This window comes from Mustela putorius, unplaced genomic scaffold (genome assembly GCF_011764305.1).
Source record: "Mustela putorius furo isolate JIRA1106 unplaced genomic scaffold, ASM1176430v1.1 tig00003991_pilon_pilon_pilon, whole genome shotgun sequence".
Lineage (NCBI taxonomy): Eukaryota > Metazoa > Chordata > Mammalia > Carnivora > Mustelidae > Mustela > Mustela putorius.
Genome location: NW_025422130.1, coordinates 103652 through 123619, shown reverse-complemented (window position 1 = coordinate 123619; position 19968 = coordinate 103652). Strand labels below are relative to the sequence as shown.

General features: G+C 52.2%; 1 non-coding gene across 1 annotated transcript; it reads right to left on the bottom strand.

The window, feature by feature from the left end:
* Positions 1 to 16808: 16808 nt before the first annotated feature.
* On the bottom strand, positions 16809 to 16915 carry LOC123389686. The gene has a single exon (XR_006604315.1). It is a non-coding gene; the product is annotated as a U6 spliceosomal RNA (small nuclear RNA).
* Between the last annotated feature and the right edge of the window lie 3053 nt (positions 16916 to 19968).

Below are 19968 nucleotides of genomic sequence, written 5' to 3'. Positions count from 1 at the left end.
CCTTTCCTTAAGGCTCTTTCCACAGGCGCCACCGCGCCTCTCTCTCAGGCACAGGGGATGCCCAGGCAAAGAGGATTTCGCTCCATGCGGGTTTATTACACCGTGCTGTGGAGACTAGCTCCGGCAAGCAGCAGGCAGCATCCCACTCACCAGACTCTGATTTCCCAAAGAAGAATGCTGTGCTTTCCCAAAGGGGATGCCCCGGCAATGAGGCTTTCGCTCTTTGCTGGTTTCTCCCATCTGCTGCGAGTACTAGGCTAAGGCAAGCAACAAAAGCAGCCCACAGAACCGACTCTGATTTCCCAGCGACAGCTATGCTTGCACAGAGGTTTTCAGCTTGGCGCGAACCGCACTTCGCTGCTGCTTCCTCAGCAAGGCTTTGGTCATTCGCTCTGTCGCGGCAGGGAAGAAGAGCCGCGGGACGGCTGTTGCCTCTTGGGCCTTGATTTCCCGGGCTCCAAGTTCGGGCCCGGGGTTCACCTTGCTAAGCCAAACTAAGCAGAGACACAGCCACAGCCCTGCAGCAGCCTGTGTGGCCTAGCATGGCACTCTATGCCTATTACCATCTCCTGGCGTAGGTAAGGCTTTGCCTTTTGCTCTGGCGCTCAGGCGGACTCGGGGTCTAGGCCAGTGCCTTCACCACAGGAGAGAGGAGGCGACAGGATCCCTGCAATCCGCCCGGGCACTGTGATGGGGAACTGTGGGGGACTGTCTCCACTCCTGCCCCGGCACAACCCCTGCCACCCACAATGCTGCCACATCTTGGTCGAAGGTGGCATCTGACTGCCCGTTTCTCCATGGGGTTGCTTCTGTGAGTTCCGGGTTTGGAACCTGGTGGCAAGCCCAAGTCTGCCCTTGGCACAGGTGGCCAAGGAGATGCTTTCCTCTTGGGACCAGAGGCACAGGACAGGCCTGTCTTCTGCCCAGACTCCTTCCTCAGAGTGGAGCACGCGCCCCTGCCCTAGTCATCCCCTCATGTCTCCTTAGCAGGCAGGCTTCCATCTCTCCGCACAGGGAGCGGGTGACACTAGTCTTGCACCGGCCTGCTGTGTGTGCCACGGCAGGTTATCCTGCTTGCCGAGCGTTTCCCGACTCCAAGGCCAAGGGCTCCTTCTCTTCCCCAGGGGCGGCGTGGTGTGCCTTCCCCACACCAGCTCCTGGGGAGCGCGGTGACAGACGTGTGCAAACCCATGCTTCTCTCTCAGGCAGAGGAGATGCTAGGGCAAAGAGGATTTCGCTCCATGCGGGCATCATCCACCGTGCTGCCGAGACTCGCTCAGGCAAGCAGCAGCAGCATCCCCAAACCCAACTCTGATTTCCCAACCATTGCTGTGCTTTCCCAGGGGAGATGCCCAGGCAAAGAGGCTTTCGCTGTATGCGGGTTTCTCCCAACGCGAGACAGGGCTCAAGCACGCAGTAGCAGCCCGCACAACATTTCTCAGCGAATGCTGTGCTTTTGAAGAGGCTTTGGTTTGCAGTGAACAGCACTTCGCCGCTGCTTCCTCAGCAAGGCTTCAGTCACGTCAGGGAAGAAGAGCTGCGGGAGAGCTGGTGCCTCTTGGGCCTTGCTTTCCCGGGCTCCATGTTCACGTCCTGGGTTCACCCTGCCAGGCCCAACTAAGCAGACACAGTCACAACCGTGCAGTAGCGCGCTTAGCCTAGGATGGCACTCTATGCACACTACCATCTCCCGTGTAGGTATCGCTTGGCCTTTCACTCTGGGGCTCAGGCGGACTCGTGGACTAGGCCAGTGCTTTCCCCAAAGGAAAGGGGAAGTGACAGGATCCCTGCACACCGCCCGTGCACTGAATAGGGAGCTTTGGGGGACTATCCCCACTCCTACCCCTTAAACTGCGTGCCTCCTTCAAGCTTATACATCCTGGAGGAAGACAGGATCTGATGGCCAGGTCTTTCTGGGAGTTGTTTCTCGAGTTCAGGGTAGGCACCTGGTGGCAGGCCCATGGCTCCACCACGGACAGGTGGCCAAGGAGCTGTTGTCTGCTTGGGCCCAATGGCTCAGGGCTCAGGACAGGCATGCTTTCTACCCAGACTCCTTACTCAGAGTGGAGCCCTTTCCACTGCCCTAATCTTCCCCTCGTGTCTCCTTAGCAGCCAGGCTTTCGACGCTCTACCGTGACAGACGTGTCCCTTTCCTTAAGGCTCTTTCCACAGGCGCCACCGCGCCTCTCTCTCAGGCACAGGGGATGCCCAGGCAAAGAGGATTTCGCTCCATGCGGGTTTATTACACCGTGCTGTGGAGACTAGCTCCGGCAAGCAGCAGGCAGCATCCCACTCACCAGACTCTGATTTCCCAAAGAAGAATGCTGTGCTTTCCCAAAGGGGATGCCCCGGCAATGAGGCTTTCGCTCTTTGCTGGTTTCTCCCATCTGCTGCGAGTACTAGGCTAAGGCAAGCAACAAAAGCAGCCCACAGAACCGACTCTGATTTCCCAGCGACAGCTATGCTTGCACAGAGGTTTTCAGCTTGGCGCGAACCGCACTTCGCTGCTGCTTCCTCAGCAAGGCTTTGGTCATTCGCTCTGTCGCGGCAGGGAAGAAGAGCCGCGGGACGGCTGTTGCCTCTTGGGCCTTGATTTCCCGGGCTCCAAGTTCGGGCCCGGGGTTCACCTTGCTAAGCCAAACTAAGCAGACACAGCCACAGCCCTGCAGCAGCCTGTGTGGCCTAGCATGGCACTCTATGCCTATTACCATCTCCTGGCGTAGGTAAGGCTTTGCCTTTTGCTCTGGCGCTCAGGCGGACTCGGGGTCTAGGCCAGTGCCTTCACCACAGGAGAGAGGAGGCGACAGGATCCCTGCAATCCGCCCGGGCACTGTGATGGGGAACTGTGGGGGACTGTCTCCACTCCTGCCCCGGCACAACCCCCTGCCACCCACAATGCTGCCACATCTTGGTCGAAGGTGGCATCTGACTGCCCGTTTCTCCATGGGGTTGCTTCTGTGAGTTCCGGGTTTGGAACCTGGTGGCAAGCCCAAGTCTGCCCTTGGCACAGGTGGCCAAGGAGATGCTTTCCTCTTGGGACCAGAGGCACAGGACAGGCCTGTCTTCTGCCCAGACTCCTTCCTCAGAGTGGAGCACGCGCCCCTGCCCTAGTCATCCCCTCATGTCTCCTTAGCAGGCAGGCTTCCATCTCTCCGCACAGGGAGCGGGTGACACTAGTCTTGCACCGGCCTGCTGTGTGTGCCACGGCAGGTTATCCTGCTTGCCGAGCGTTTCCCGACTCCAAGGCCAAGGGCTCCTTCTCTTCCCCAGGGGCGGCGTGGTGTGCCTTCCCCACACCAGCTCCTGGGGAGCGCGGTGACAGACGTGTGTGCAACCATGCTTCTCTCTCAGGCAGAGGAGATGCTAGGGCAAAGAGGATTTCGCGCTCCATGCGGGCATCATCCACCGTGCTGCCGAGACTCGCTCAGGCAAGCAGCAGCAGCATCCCCAAACCCAACTCTGATTTCCCAACCATTGCTGTGCTTTCCCAGGGGAGATGCCCAGGCAAAGAGGCTTTCGCTGTATGCGGGTTTCTCCCAACGCGAGACAGGGCTCAAGCACGCAGTAGCAGCCCGCACAACATTTCTCAGCGAATGCTGTGCTTTTGAAGAGGCTTTGGTTTGCAGTGAACAGCACTTCGCCGCTGCTTCCTCAGCAAGGCTTCAGTCACGTCAGGGAAGAAGAGCTGCGGGAGAGCTGGTGCCTCTTGGGCCTTGCTTTCCCGGGCTCCATGTTCACGTCCTGGGTTCACCCTGCCAGGCCCAACTAAGCAGACACAGTCACAACCGTGCAGTAGCGCGCTTAGCCTAGGATGGCACTCTATGCACACTACCATCTCCCGTGTAGGTATCGCTTGGCCTTTCACTCTGGGGCTCAGGCGGACTCGTGGACTAGGCCAGTGCTTTCCCCAAAGGAAAGGGGAAGTGACAGGATCCCTGCACACCGCCCGTGCACTGAATAGGGAGCTTTGGGGGACTATCCCCACTCCTACCCCTTAAACTGCGTGCCTCCTTCAAGCTTATACATCCTGGAGGAAGACAGGATCTGATGGCCAGGTCTTTCTGGGAGTTGTTTCTCGAGTTCAGGGTAGGCACCTGGTGGCAGGCCCATGGCTCCACCACGGACAGGTGGCCAAGGAGCTGTTGTCTGCTTGGGCCCAATGGCTCAGGGCTCAGGACAGGCATGCTTTCTACCCAGACTCCTTACTCAGAGTGGAGCCCTTTCCACTGCCCTAATCTTCCCCTCGTGTCTCCTTAGCAGCCAGGCTTTCGACGCTCTACCGTGACAGACGTGTCCCTTTCCTTAAGGCTCTTTCCACAGGCGCCACCGCGCCTCTCTCTCTCAGGCACAGGGGATGCCCAGGCAAAGAGGATTTCGCTCCATGCGGGTTTATTACACCGTGCTGTGGAGACTAGCTCCGGCAAGCAGCAGGCAGCATCCCACTCACCAGACTCTGATTTCCCAAAGAAGAATGCTGTGCTTTCCCAAAGGGGATGCCCGGCAATGAGGCTTTCGCTCTTGGCTGGTTTCTCCCATCTGCTGCGAGTACTAGGCTAAGGCAAGCAACAAAAGCAGCCCACAGAACCGACTCTGATTTCCCAGCGACAGCTATGCTTGCACAGAGGTTTTCAGCTTGGCGCGAACCGCACTTCGCTGCTGCTTCCTCAGCAAGGCTTTGGTCATTCGCTCTGTCGCGGCAGGGAAGAAGAGCCGCGGGACGGCTGTTGCCTCTTGGGCCTTGATTTCCCGGGCTCCAAGTTCGGGCCCGGGGTTCACCTTGCTAAGCCAAACTAAGCAGACACAGCCACAGCCCTGCAGCAGCCTGTGTGGCCTAGCATGGCACTCTATGCCTATTACCATCTCCTGGCGTAGGTAAGGCTTTGCCTTTTGCTCTGGCGCTCAGGCGGACTCGGGGTCTAGGCCAGTGCCTTCACCACAGGAGAGAGGAGGCGACAGGATCCCTGCAATCCGCCCGGGCACTGTGATGGGGAACTGTGGGGGACTGTCTCCACTCCTGCCCCGGCACAACCCCTGCCACCCACAATGCTGCCACATCTTGGTCGAAGGTGGCATCTGACTGCCCGTTTCTCCATGGGGTTGCTTCTGTGAGTTCCGGGTTTGGAACCTGGTGGCAAGCCCAAGTCTGCCCTTGGCACAGGTGGCCAAGGAGATGCTTTCCTCTTGGGACCAGAGGCACAGGACAGGCCTGTCTTCTGCCCAGACTCCTTCCTCAGAGTGGAGCACGCGCCCCTGCCCTAGTCATCCCCTCATGTCTCCTTAGCAGGCAGGCTTCCATCTCTCCGCACAGGGAGCGGGTGACACTAGTCTTGCACCGGCCTGCTGTGTGTGCCACGGCAGGTTATCCTGCTTGCCGAGCGTTTCCCGACTCCAAGGCCAAGGGCTCCTTCTCTTCCCCAGGGGCGGCGTGGTGTGCCTTCCCCACACCACCAGCTCCTGGGGAGCGCGGTGACAGACGTGTGCAACCATGCTTCTCTCTCAGGCAGAGGAGATGCTAGGGCAAAGAGGATTTCGCTCCATGCGGGCATCATCCACCGTGCTGCCGAGACTCGCTCAGGCAAGCAGCAGCAGCATCCCCAAACCCAACTCTGATTTCCCAACCATTGCTGTGCTTTCCCAGGGGAGATGCCCAGGCAAAGAGGCTTTCGCTGTATGCGGGTTTCTCCCAACGCGAGACAGGGCTCAAGCACGCAGTAGCAGCCCGCACAACATTTCTCAGCGAATGCTGTGCTTTTGAAGAGGCTTTGGTTTGCAGTGAACAGCACTTCGCCGCTGCTTCCTCAGCAAGGCTTCAGTCACGTCAGGGAAGAAGAGCTGCGGGAGAGCTGGTGCCTCTTGGGCCTTGCTTTCCCGGGCTCCATGTTCACGTCCTGGGTTCACCCTGCCAGGCCCAACTAAGCAGACACAGTCACAACCGTGCAGTAGCGCGCTTAGCCTAGGATGGCACTCTATGCACACTACCATCTCCCGTGTAGGTATCGCTTGGCCTTTCACTCTGGGGCTCAGGCGGACTCGTGGACTAGGCCAGTGCTTTCCCCAAAGGAAAGGGGAAGTGACAGGATCCCTGCACACCGCCCGTGCACTGAATAGGGAGCTTTGGGGGACTATCCCCACTCCTACCCCTTAAACTGCGTGCCTCCTTCAAGCTTATACATCCTGGAGGAAGACAGGATCTGATGGCCAGGTCTTTCTGGGAGTTTGTTTCTCGAGTTCAGGGTAGGCACCTGGTGGCAGGCCCATGGCTCCACCACGGACAGGTGGCCAAGGAGCTGTTGTCTGCTTGGGCCCAATGGCTCAGGGCTCAGGACAGGCATGCTTTCTACCCAGACTCCTTACTCAGAGTGGAGCCCTTTCCACTGCCCTAATCTTCCCCTCGTGTCTCCTTAGCAGCCAGGCTTTCGACGCTCTACCGTGACAGACGTGTCCCTTTCCTTAAGGCTCTTTCCACAGGCGCCACCGCGCCTCTCTCTCAGGCACAGGGGATGCCCAGGCAAAGAGGATTTCGCTCCATGCGGGTTTATTACACCGTGCTGTGGAGACTAGCTCCGGCAAGCAGCAGGCAGCATCCCACTCACCAGACTCTGATTTCCCAAAGAAGAATGCTGTGCTTTCCCAAAGGGGATGCCCCGGCAATGAGGCTTTCGCTCTTGGCTGGTTTCTCCCATCTGCTGCGAGTACTAGGCTAAGGCAAGCAACAAAAGCAGCCCACAGAACCGACTCTGATTTCCCAGCGACAGCTATGCTTGCACAGAGGTTTTCAGCTTGGCGCGAACCGCACTTCGCTGCTGCTTCCTCAGCAAGGCTTTGGTCATTCGCTCTGTCGCGGCGGCAGGGAAGAAGAGCCGCGGGACGGCTGTTGCCTCTTGGGCCTTGATTTCCCGGGCTCCAAGTTCGGGCCCGGGGTTCACCTTGCTAAGCCAAACTAAGCAGACACAGCCACAGCCCTGCAGCAGCCTGTGTGGCCTAGCATGGCACTCTATGCCTATTACCATCTCCTGGCGTAGGTAAGGCTTTGCCTTTTGCTCTGGCGCTCAGGCGGACTCGGGGTCTAGGCCAGTGCCTTCACCACAGGAGAGAGGAGGCGACAGGATCCCTGCAATCCGCCCGGGGCACTGTGATGGGGAACTGTGGGGGACTGTCTCCACTCCTGCCCCGGCACAACCCCTGCCACCCACAATGCTGCCACATCTTGGTCGAAGGTGGCATCTGACTGCCCGTTTCTCCATGGGGTTGCTTCTGTGAGTTCCGGGTTTGGAACCTGGTGGCAAGCCCAAGTCTGCCCTTGGCACAGGTGGCCAAGGAGATGCTTTCCTCTTGGGACCAGAGGCACAGGACAGGCCTGTCTTCTGCCCAGACTCCTTCCTCAGAGTGGAGCACGCGCCCCTGCCCTAGTCATCCCCTCATGTCTCCTTAGCAGGCAGGCTTCCATCTCTCCGCACAGGGAGCGGGTGACACTAGTCTTGCACCGGCCTGCTGTGTGTGCCACGGCAGGTTATCCTGCTTGCCGAGCGTTTCCCGACTCCAAGGCCAAGGGCTCCTTCTCTTCCCCAGGGGCGGCGTGGTGTGCCTTCCCCACACCAGCTCCTGGGGAGCGCGGTGACAGACGTGTGCAACCATGCTTCTCTCTCAGGCAGAGGAGATGCTAGGGCAAAGAGGATTTCGCTCCATGCGGGCATCATCCACCGTGCTGCCGAGACTCGCTCAGGCAAGCAGCAGCAGCATTCAGAAACCCAACTCTGATTTCCCCACGAATGCTGTGCTTTCCCTGGGCAGATGCCCAGGCAAAGAGACTTTCGCTGTATGCGGGTATGTCCCACTGCGAGTTGGGCTAAGGCAAGCAGCAGCAGTCCGCACAATATTCCTCGGAGAATGCTGTGCCTTCGCAGAGGCTTTGGTTTGGAGCGAACAGCACTTCGCCGTTGCTTCCTCAGCAAGTCTTCAGTCGCGTCAGAGAAGAAGAGCTGCGGGAGAGCTGGTGCCTCTTGGGCCTTGCTTTCCCGGGCTCCATGTTCGCGTCCCGGTTTCACCCTGCCAGGCCCAACTAAGCAGACACAGTCACAACCGTGCAGTAGCGCGCTTAGCCTAGAATGGCACTCTATGCTCACTACCATCTCCCGGTGTAGGCATCGCTTGGCCTTTTACTCTGGCGCTCAAGGGGACTCGAGTACTAGGCCAGTGCTTTCCCCACAGGAAGGAGAGTCGACAGGATCCCTGCACACCGCCCGTGCACTGAATAGGGAGCTTTGGGGGACTGTCCCCACTCCTTCCCTTTAAACCCCGTGCCTCCTCCAAGCTTCCACATCCTGGAGGAAGACGGCATCTGATGGCCAGGTCTTTCTGGGAGTTGTTTCTCGAGTTCAGGGTAGGCGCCTGGTGGCAAGCCCATGGCTCCACCACGGAAAGGTGGCCAAGGAGCTGCTGTCTCCTTGGGCCCAAAGGCTCAGGACAGGCATGCTTTCTGCCCAGACTCCTTCCTCAGAGTGGAGCCCTTTCCCCCTGCCCTAATCTTCCCCTCGTGTCGCCTTAGCAGCCAGGCTTCCGTCGCTCTGCAGTGACAGACGTGTCCCTTTCCTTAAGGCTCTTTCAACAGGCGCCACCGCGCTTCTCTCTCAGGCACAGGGGATGCCCAGGCAAAGAGGATTGCGCTCCATGCCGGTTATTACGCCGTGCTGTGGAGACTAGCTCCGGCAAGCAGCAGGCAGCATCCACAGTCCCGACTATGATTTCCCAAATAATACTGTGCTTTCCCAGAGGGGAGGCCCCGGCAAAGAGGCTTTCGCTCTATGCGGGTTTCTCCCATCGTGCTGCGAATAAAGGCTAAGGCAAGCAACAAAAGCAGCCCAGAGAACCGACTCTGATTTCCCAGCGTCTGCTATGCTTTCGCTGAGGTTTCCAGTTTGGCGCGAACCACACTTCGCTGCTGCTTCCTCAGCAAGGCTTTGGGCGTTCGGTCTGTCGCGGCAGGGAAGAAGAGCCACGGGAGAGCTGGAGCCTCTTGGGCCTTGCTATCCACGGCTCCAAGTTCGCGCCCGTGGTTCATCTTGCTAAGCCGCATCTTGGTACAAATTAGGAGAACACTCCCTGAGGCCATCCCACAGTGTAGGTCGCCGAGCACAAACAAGGGCGGCCTGACACCAGCTTAGTTAGCATCTACCTCCACTCATACCATAGATGGATGTCCCCAGAGAATAAGATTGAACCAGACAGGACCCTAGGCCATAATCGGATCCATTGCTTTGGTTTACAGGCATGTCTCCTCAAAAGCCTGGATTCCAGTACCAGCATAGGGGTTTTCCTGAGGCACCCATCAGAACAAATCTCGTCTCCACAAGGAAACTTGTGCATGGGAGCTATGTCAATAGCTTAGGCGAATACTTCAGGGTCCCGGTGCCACCGCCCCATTCCAAGGCCCTCATGGACACAAACACACATTAGGACCCATCCTCAGGATGTCCATTTCAACTCAGCCACTCGGTTGCTCCCACAGAGCCATCATTTCTAAACTGTCTTGTTGCCAGGAGACAATTGGAATGCGAGGCGGGCTTCCCAGGCATCCATCCTCGAACGGTGCTCTGGAGTCATTCCATATGGGATGTCCTGGAGCTGTCCAACAGGTCTCAATTGTCCCGCAGAAGGAATCCTTGAAGGGGGCATCCCACAACACCCAACGTGGGAAAACCTCCATGACCTCGAGATGCCGCTCCCTTCATGAAGGGGCCGTCATGCACAGAAACTCCAACCTGAGCCAACGACTTCAGACCTCGCCCTGACTTCAGATGCATGAGATATTGGTTCAGATATGCAGCGTGTACCTGCTGTGCCCTCGCCCTGAAACTCAAGTCTAGCTTGTGTTTCTCAGACTTCCATCCTCACACTCCTGGCCCCGAAGCCCTCAAGTTTGGCAATTCCGGACCCATAATGCAGCACTCTGACGGACCTTTAGAGAATAAATATTGCCTAATGAGCTGCCCAGAAACCATAAATGAGGATGAGCCTAGACGGAACTCGACTGTACCCGAATTATATAGTCTAACCAGCGCACTAATGCACTGAGCGAAATCCTCTTTGCCCTAGCATCCCCTCTGCCTGAGAGAGAAGCGTGGTTGCACACGTCTGTCACCGCGCTCCCCAGGAGCAAGTGTGGGGAAGGCACAGCACGCCGCTCCCGGGGAAGAGAAGGAGCCCTTGGCCTTGGAGTCGGGAAACGCTCGGGAAGCAGGATAGCCTGCCGTGGCATGCACAGCAGGCCGCTGGCAAGACAAGTGTCACCCGCTCCCTGTGCGGAGAAATGGAAGCCTGCCTGCTAAGGAGACATGAGGGGACGACTAGGGCAGGGGCGCGTGCTCCACTCTGAAGTAGGAGTCTGGGCAGAAGGCTGGCCTTTTCTGTGCCTCTGGTCCCAACGGGAAAGCATCTCCTATACCACCTGTCCCAAAGGCAGACTTGGGCTTGCCACCAGGTGCCATACGCGGAACTCGCAGAAACAACCCCATGGAGCAACGGGCATTCAGATGCCATCTTCCACCAAGATGTGGCAGCATTGTGGGTGGCAGGGGGTGTGCCGGGGAAGGAGTGGAGCCAGTCCCCCACAGTTCCCCATCCCAGTACCTGGGCCCTGTGCAGGGATGCTGTCGCCTCCTCTCTCCTGTGGTGAAGGCACGGCCTAGACCCCGAGTCCGCCTGAGCGCCAAAGCAAAAGGCAAAGCCTTACCAACGCCAGGAGATGGTAACAGGCATAGAGTGCCATGGTAGGCCACGCACGCTGCTGCAGGCTTGTGACTGTGTCTGCTTAGTTCGGCTTAGCAAGGTGAACCCCGGGCGCGAACTTGGAGCCCTGGAAAGCAAGGCCCAAGAGGCACCACCTCTCCCGCGGCTCTTCCCTGCCGCGACAGAGCGAACGACCAAAGCCTTGCTGAGGAAGCAGCAGGTAGTGCGGTTCGCGCCAAGCTGGAAACCTCTGCGAAAGCATAGCAGTCGCTGGGAAATCAGAGTAGGTTCTGTGGGCTGCTTTTGTTGCTTGCCTTAGCCTCGTATTCGCAGCACAATGGGAGAAACCCACATAGAGCGAAAGCCTCTTTGCCGGGGCCTCCCCTCTGGGAAAGCACAGTATTGTTTGGGAAATCAGAGTTTGGTCTGTGGGATGCTGCCTGCTGCTTGCCGGAGCTAGTCTCCACAGCACGGTGTAATAACCCGCATGGAGCGAAATCCTCTTTGCCTGGGCATCCCCTCTGCCTGAGAGAGAAGCGTGGTGGCGCCTGTGGAAAGAGCCTTAAGGAAAGGGACACGTCTGTCACAGCAGAGCGACGGGAGCCTGGCTGCTAAGGCGACACGAGGGGAAGATTAGGGCAGGGGGAAAGGGCTCCACTCTGAGGAAGGAGTCTGGGCAGAAATCATGCCTGTCCTGAGCCTTTGGGCCCAAGGAGACAGCAGCTCCTTGGCCACCTGTCCGTGGTTGAGACAGGGGCTTGCCACCAGGCGCCTACCCTGAACTCGAAGAAGAACTCCCAGAAAGACCTGGCCATCACAGGACGCGAACATGGAGCCCGGGAAAGCAAGGCCCAAGAGGCACAAGTTCTCCCGCAGCTCTTCTTCCCTGATGTGACTGAAGCCTTGCTGAGGAAGCATCGGCGAAGTGCTTTTCACTGCAAACCAAAGCCTCTTGAAAAGCACAGCATTCGCTGAGAAATGTTCTTCGGGCTGCTACTGCTTGCAGAGACCAGTTTCATGGTGGGAGAAACCCTCATACAGCGAAAGCCTCTTTGCCTGGGCATCTCCCCTGGGAAAGCACAGCATTGGTTGGGAAATCAGAGTTGGGTTTGGGGATGCTGCTGCTGCTTGCCTGAGAAAGTCTCCTCAGCTCGGTGGATGATACCCGCGTGGAGAGAAATCCTCTTTGCCCTAGCATCTCCACTGCCTGAGAGAGAAGCATGGTTACACAAGTCTGTCACCGCGCTCCCCAGCAGCAAGTGTGGGGAAGCCACAGCATGCCGCCCCCGGGGAAGAGAAGGAGTCCTTGGCCTTCGGTTCGAGAAACGCTTGGGAAGCCTGATAACCTGTCTTGGCACGTACAGCAGGCCGGTGTCAAGACAACTGTCACCCGCTCCCTTTGCGGAGAGATGGAAGCCTTCCTACTAAGGAGACATGAGGGGACGACTAGGGCAGGGGCGCGTGCTCCACTCTGAGGAAGGAATCTGGGCAGAAGGCAGGCCTGTCCTGTGCCTCTGGTCCCAAGGCGAAAGCATCTCCTTGGCCACCAGTCCCAAGGGATGACTTGGGCTTGCCAACAGGTTCCAAACCCGTAACTCGCAGAAACAAACCCATGGAGAAAGGGGCAGTCAGATGCTACCTTCCACCAAGATGGGGCAGCATTTTGCCGGGGCAGGAGTGGAGACAGTCCCCCAGAGCTCCCCAACCCAGTGCCCGGGGGTTTGCAGGGATCCTGTCGCATCCTCTCTCCTGTGGTGAAGGCACTGGCCTAGACCCCGAGTCCGCCTGAGCGCCAGAGCAAAAGGCAAAGCCTTACCTACGCCAGGAGATGGTAATAGGCGTAGAGTGCCATGCTAGGCCACGCAGGCTGCTGCCGGGTTGTGACTGTGTGTGCTTAGTTCGGCTTAGCAAGGAGAACCCCGGGCGCGAACTTGGAGCCCTGGAAAGCAAGGCCCAAGAGGCACCAGCTCTCCCACGGCTCTTCTTCCCTGCCGCGACAGAGCCAACGACCAAAGCCTTGCTGAGGAAGCAGCAGCGAAGTGCGGTTCGCGCCAAGCTGAAAACCTCTGTGAAAGCATAGCAGTCGCTGGGAAATCAGAGTCGGTTCTGTGGGCTGCTTTTGTTGCTTTCTTAGCCTATTATTCGCAGCATGTTGGGAAAAACGCGCATAGGGCTAAAGCCTCTTTGCCGTGGCATCCCCTCTGGGAAAGCACAGCATTCTTTGGGAAATCAGAGTCGGGTCTGTTGGTTGCTGCCTGCTGCTTGCCGGAGCTAGTCTCCACAGCACGGTGTAATAAACCCGCATGGAGCGAAATCCTCTTTGCCTGGGCATCCCCTGTGCCTGAGAGAGAAGCACGGTGGCGCCTGTGGAAAGAGCCTTCAGGAAAGGGACACATCTATCACAGCAGAGCGACGGAAGCCTGGCTGCTAAGAGACGCGAGGGGAATTTAGGGCAGGGGAAAAGGCTCCACTCTGAGGAAGGAGTCGGGGAAGAAAGCATGCCTGTCCTGAGCCTTTAGGCCCAAGGAGACAGCAGCTCCTTGGCCACCTGTCCGTGGTTGAGCCATGGGCCTGCCACCAGGTGCCTAACCTGAACTCGAGAAACCACTCCCAGAAATACCTGGCCATCAGATGCTGTCTTCCTCCAAGGTGTATAAGCTTGAAGGAGGCACGCGGTTTAAGGGTTAGGAGTGGGGATAGTCCCCGAAAGCTCCCTATTCAGTGCACGGGGGGTGTGCAAGGATCCTGTCACCTCTCCTTTCCTTGGGGAAAGCACTGACCTAGTCCACGAGTCCGCCTGAGCACCAGAGTGAAAGGCCAAGTGATGCCTACAACGGGAGATGGTAGTGTGCATAGAGTGCCATCCTAGGCTAAGCGCGCTACTGCACGTTTGTGACAGTGTGTGCTAAGTTAGGCCTGGCAGGGTGAACCCAGGACGCGAACATGGAGCCCGGGAAAGCAAGGCCCAAGAGGCACCAGCTCTCCCGCAGCTCTTCTTCCCTGACGCGACTGAAGCCTTGCTGAGAAAGCAGCGGCGAAGGGCTGTTCGCTCCAAACCAAAGCCTCTGCGAAGGCACAGCAATCGCCGAGGAATATTGTGCGGGCTGCTGCTTGCCTGTTTCTCGCGGTGGGAGAAACCCGCATACAGCGAAAGCCTCTTTGCCTGGGCATCTCCCCTGGGAAAGCACAGCCTTCTTTGGGAAATCAGAGTTGGGTTTGGGAATGCTGCTGCTGCTTGCCTGAGCGAGTCTCCGCAGCACGGTGGATGATACCCGCATGGAGTGAAATCCTCTTTGCCCTAGCATTCCCTCTGCCTGAGAGAGAAGCATGGTTGCACACGTCTGTCACCGCGCTCCCCAGGAGCTAGTGTTGGGAAGGCACACCACCCCGCCCCCGGGGAAGAGAGGGAGCTCCTGGCCTTGGCGTCGGGAATAGCTCGGGAAGCAGGATAACCTGCTGTGGCACACACAGCAGGCCGGTGGCAAGAAAAGTGTCAACCGCTCCCTGTGCGGAGAGATGGAAGCCTGCCTGCTAAGGAGACATGAGAGGTTGACTAGGGCAGGGGCGCGTGCTCCATTCTGAGGAAGGAGTCTTGGCAGACGGCCGGCCTGTCCTGTGCCTCTGGTCCCAAAGGGACAGCATCTCTTGGCCACCTGTCCCAAGAGCAGACTTTGTTGTGCCACCAGGTTCCATACCCGGAATTTGCAGAAACAACCCCATGCAGAAACTGGTAGTCAGATGCCATCTTTCACCAAGATGTGGCAACGTTGTGGGTGGCAGGGGGTGTGCCGGGGAAGGAGTGGAGCCAGTCCCCCACAGTTCCCCATCCCAGTGCCCGGGCCGTGTGCAGGGATCCTTTCGCCTCCTCTCTCCTGTGGTGAAAGCACTGGCCTAGACCCCGTGTCTGCCTGAGCGCCGGAGCAAAAGGCAAAGCCTTACCTATGCCAGGAGATGGTAATAGGCATAGAGTGCCATGCTAGGCCACGGAGGCTGCTGCAGGGTTGTGACTGTGTCTGCTTAGTTCGGCTTAGCAAGGTGAACCCCGGGCGCGAACTTGGATCCCAGGAAAACAAGGCCCAAGAGGCACCAGCTCTCCCGGGGCGCTTCCCTAGTCTCCACAGCATGGGGTAATAAACCCACGTGGAGCGAAATCCTCTTTGCCTGGGCCTCTCCCCTGGGAAAGCACAGCATTCGTTGGGAATCCAGGGTTGGGTTTGGGGATGCTGCTGCTTGCCTGAGTTAGTTTCCGTAGCACTGTGGAAGATAACCTCATGGAGCGAAATACTCTTTGCCCTAGCTTCCCCTCTGCCTGAGAGAGAAGCATGGTTGCACACGTCTTTCACTACGCTCCCCAGGAGCAATTGTGGGGAAGGCACAGCACGCCCCCGCCGGGGTAGAGAAGGAGCCTTTGGCCTTGGGGTTTGGAAAATTGAACAGCCAGAAGCAGAAAAATGAAATTGGACCATTTCCTTCCACCATACATTAAAATAGTCTGGAAATGGATGAAGAAGCATAATGTGAGAAAGGAATCCATCATAGTCCTTGAGGAGAGAACAGGTAGCAACCTCTTTGACCTCAGCAGCAGCAACTTCTTCCTAGGAACATCGCCAAAGGCAAGGGAAGCAAGGGCAAGAATGAACTGTTGGGATTTCATCAGTTCAAAAAGCTTTTGCACTGCAAAGGAAACAGTTAACAAAGCCAAAAGATGACTGTCAGAAGTTATCTGGGAGAAGATATTTGCAAATGACATACCAGATAAAGGGCCAGTATCCAAAATCTATAAAGAGCTTATCAAACTCAACACCCTAAGAACAAATAATCCAATGAAGAAATGGGCAGAGGACATGAACAGACATTTCTGCAAAGAATACATCCAAATGGCCAACAGACACATGAAAAAATGCTCCACATCACTCGGCATCAGGGAAATACAAATCAAAACCAGAATGAGATACCACCTCACACCGTTCAGAATGGCTAAAATGAACAAGTCAGTCAATGACAGATGAATGGCGAGGATGTGGAGAAAGGGCAACCCTCCTCCACTGTACGTGGGAATGCAGGCTGGTGCAACCACTCTGGAAAACAGCGTGGACGTGCCTCAAAAAGCTGAAAATAGAACTACCCTATGATCGAGTGCGTGTAGTACTGGGTATATACCCTACAGATACAAACGTGGCATTCTGAAGGGGCACATGCACCCAAATGTTTATAGAAGGAATATCCACAATACTTAAACTATGGAAAGAACCTAAATGTCCTTCAACAGATGAATCAATAAATAAGATGTGGTATATATGTACAGTGGAATACTATGCAGCCATCAAAAGAAATGAAATCCTGCTATTTGTGATGACGTGGATGGAACTAGAGGGTATTATGCTTGGCGAAATAAATCAATCTGAGAAAGACAACTATCATATGATCTCCCTGATATGATGAAGTGGAGATGCAACATAGGCGGTTTCGGGCGTATGAAAAGAAAAATAAAAGAAGATGGGATTGGGAGGGAGACAAACCATAAAAGACTGAATCTCACAAAACAGACTGAGGGTTGCTGGGGGGAGGTGTGTTGGGAGAGGATGGTGGGGGTATGGACATTGGGGAGGGCAGGTGCTATGGTGAGTAATGGTGAGTGCTGTGAAATGTGTGAACCTGGTGTTTTACCCCTAGGGATAAAAACACATTATATGTTTATAAAATAATTTTTAAAAAAATTTTAAAAAATCCATTAAAGAAAAAACACATATTGCAAGCCCAGAGCTAATCTCATATTCAATCAAAAACGTTTGAAAGTTTTCCCCTTAAAGATCAGAAGAAAGACAAGTGTGTCCACTTTCACTACTCTCATTTGACATAGTACTGGATGTCCTAGCCAGAGAAACAAGGAACACAAAGAAATAAGAGACTCCAAAAAAAAAAAAAAAGGAAGAAGTAAAATTTTCTTTTTTTGGATAACATGAACTTACATGTTAAAAAATCCTAAAAACTTCACAAAAAAATTTGAATAAACAAATTTAGTAAAGCTGCCAAATACAAGATCAATATATAAAAGACAAGAATTTTGTTTTGTTTCATTTTTTTTTAATATGGAATGCTTCCCAGTTTTTCATGTCATCCTTGTTCAGTGATCACGCTAATCTTCTCTGCATCATTACAATTTTGGTATATGTGCTGCCAAAGTAAGCACAAGACAGAGCATTTTAACACTCTAATGATGAACTATCTGAAAAAATAAAGAAAACAATCTAATTCACAATAGCATCAAAAATAATAAAATACTTAGGAATAGATTTAACTAAGAAGATGAAAGATCTGTACTCCATAAACTATGACATTGATAAAGAAATTGAAGGAGACACAAATGGAAACATAGCTCATATTTATGAATGGTAAGAATTAACATTGTTAAAATGTCCATACTACCGAAAACCATCTGTAAATCCAATTCCTATCAAAAATCCAATGTTAGGGGTGCCTGGGTGGCTCAGTGGGTTGAGCCGCTGCCTTCGGCTCAGGTCATGATCCCAGGGTCCTGGGATCGAGCCCCGCGTCAGGCTCTCTGCTCAGCAGGAAGCCTGCTTCCTCTTCTCTCTCTGCCTGCCTCTCTGCCTGCTTGTCATCTCTCTCTGTCAAATAAATAAATTAAAAAATCTTAAAAAAAACCAACATTATTTTTTTACAGAAGTAAAGAATCCTAAAATTTATATGAGACCATAAAAGACAACAAATAATCAAAGCAGTTCTGAGAAAGAATGAAGAAGGGAAATTACACTTCTTGATTTGAAACTATACTACAAAGCCCTCATGCTCAAAACAAGAAAGTATACTGGCATAAAAACAGACCAATAAACAAGTAGAACAGAATTGAGAGTCCAGAAATAAATCCTTTCATACAGTCACCTAATATTTGACAGGGGCCAACATATGTAATGGGTAAAGATAGTCTGTTCAATAAATGATATTTAAAACTGAATAGTCACATAAACAGTATGGAACTGGAACCTTATATCACTCATAAGTCTTAACTTGAAATAGATTAAAGACTTAAAGGTGATGCATGAAACTAAATTTCCTAAAGGAAAACATAGGAAAAATTCTCCTTGACAGTGGTCTTGCCAATTTTTTTTTGGATACCAGACCAAAAACACAAGCAAAAAAAGCAAAAATAAATAAATGGTATTACATCAAACTAAAGTTTCTGCATTGCCAAAAAAAAAAGAGAGAGAGAATGAAAACACAATGTAAGAAAATACTTCCAAATCTTATATCTGAAAAGAGGTTAATAACCAACAGATACAAATAGAAAAAAATATATATTTAAAAAAATAGCAAAAGGATCTCAATAGACTTTTTTTTCAAAAAAGTTATATAAATGACCAACAGGAGCATTAAAAAGTGCTCAACGTAAAAATCTCAGGGCAAAGTCCTTATGTTGTTGTTGTTGTTGTTTACCTCTGAAAAACACAGCAAGATATTAGAATATATACTACCAAAAAATTGAAACTAACAAATTTTGGTAAATATTGGGGAAAATGGGGAACTTATGCACTGTGATAGGGATATAAATTTGTATGGAAAACAGTATGGAGATGATTCATATTATTAAAAGTAAAATTACCATATGATTCAGTAATCCCACTTCTAGGTATCTATCTAAAGGAAACGAAGTCACTGTTCAAAGACATATCTGCACTCTTATGTTTATTATAAAATTATTAACTCTAAGCAAGAGATGGAAATAACTTCAGTATCCATTTATGGATGAATGAATAAAATAAGTATGGTAAATATATACTATGGAATACTACTTAACCATGAAAAATTAAGAAATACTGCCATTTACAACAGCATGGATGGATCTTGAAGGTATTATACTAAGTGAAATATTTCATAGATTTTATATATTTTTTTAAATTTATGTATTATGATATCCCTTACATAGAGAATCTGAGGAAAAGGAAAACTAATGGAAACTTAGAGTTGAGTTGACAAGGGGTGAACCTGGGGTGGAGTAAGGTGGTCAAAGGGTGCAAACTTGCAACTATAATATGAAAAATTTCTGGGGATCTAATGTACAGCATGATGATCATAGTTAATAAAATATACATACTTTTTTAATTGTGCTTCCCTTCATTAAACTTTGCATATATCACATTCTTACAAGTTGAAAGTTTATAGCAATCTTGTATAAAAGAGGCCTGCTGCCACCATTTTTCTAACAACATTTGTTCATTTTGTGTCTCTCTGTCACATGTTGGTAATTCTTGCAATATTTCAAGTTTTTTCATTATTATTGTATTTGTTATGGTGATCTGTGATCAGTAATTATGACCCACTGAAAACTCAGAACTAGTTTACTTAAGGTATATACATTGTTTTTCTTTAAAAACATAATGCTTTTGAACAGTACAGTATAGTGTTTATATTTTATATGCACTGGGAAACATAATTTTTTATATGCACTGGGAAACCAAAAAAAAAATAATAATTTGATTTAGTTTATTGAGATAATCACTTTATTGAGGCAGTCTGGAACAAAACCCACAAGACCTCTGAAGTTTAACTCTACTGTACTATATACATAAAAGTTGCTAAGAGAGTAGATCTTAAAATTCCTTACGATACATGCATGAAAAACAGTGGCAACTATACGAGATAGTAGATGTATTAACATTTTTATGTAGATTATATTGCAATAAAGATGTATACCAATTTATCAAATTGTACAAAATTTACACAATGTTAAATGTTTGCAATGTTATAAGAAATCATTTCTTAAATTTACAAATTATAATATGTTGTTTTTTTTTTCAATAAAGCTGGAAAAAACTTTTTGTAGAATTAATCTATTTTTCAAAAAAGGAAGTAAGGCTGTAGAAACTGCAACTAACTCTGAAATAATAGAATATAAAATCCATTTTCGTTATATACACTGTGACAAAAACTATTACTTAGTTTACAATGGAGGAGTACTTATGAAGCATGAAGGATGGTCTATAAATAAGGCTGAAAGAGCTCAGTTTTAAGGTTTAAATTTAAAATCTTCTTTTGAAATACTAAACTGACCACCCAGTTTTCCAAACATCAATGTCTTAACTGCATGAATTTATTTCATACAACTCTATAATCTAGTTTCATAAGAAAGCAGCATGCAAATTTTGAATAAGACAGACTTGCTTAAGTTTCTTTATGTTCAACAGTAAAGGATACCTCCCTAAAAATAAATAGAAGAAAAATCAG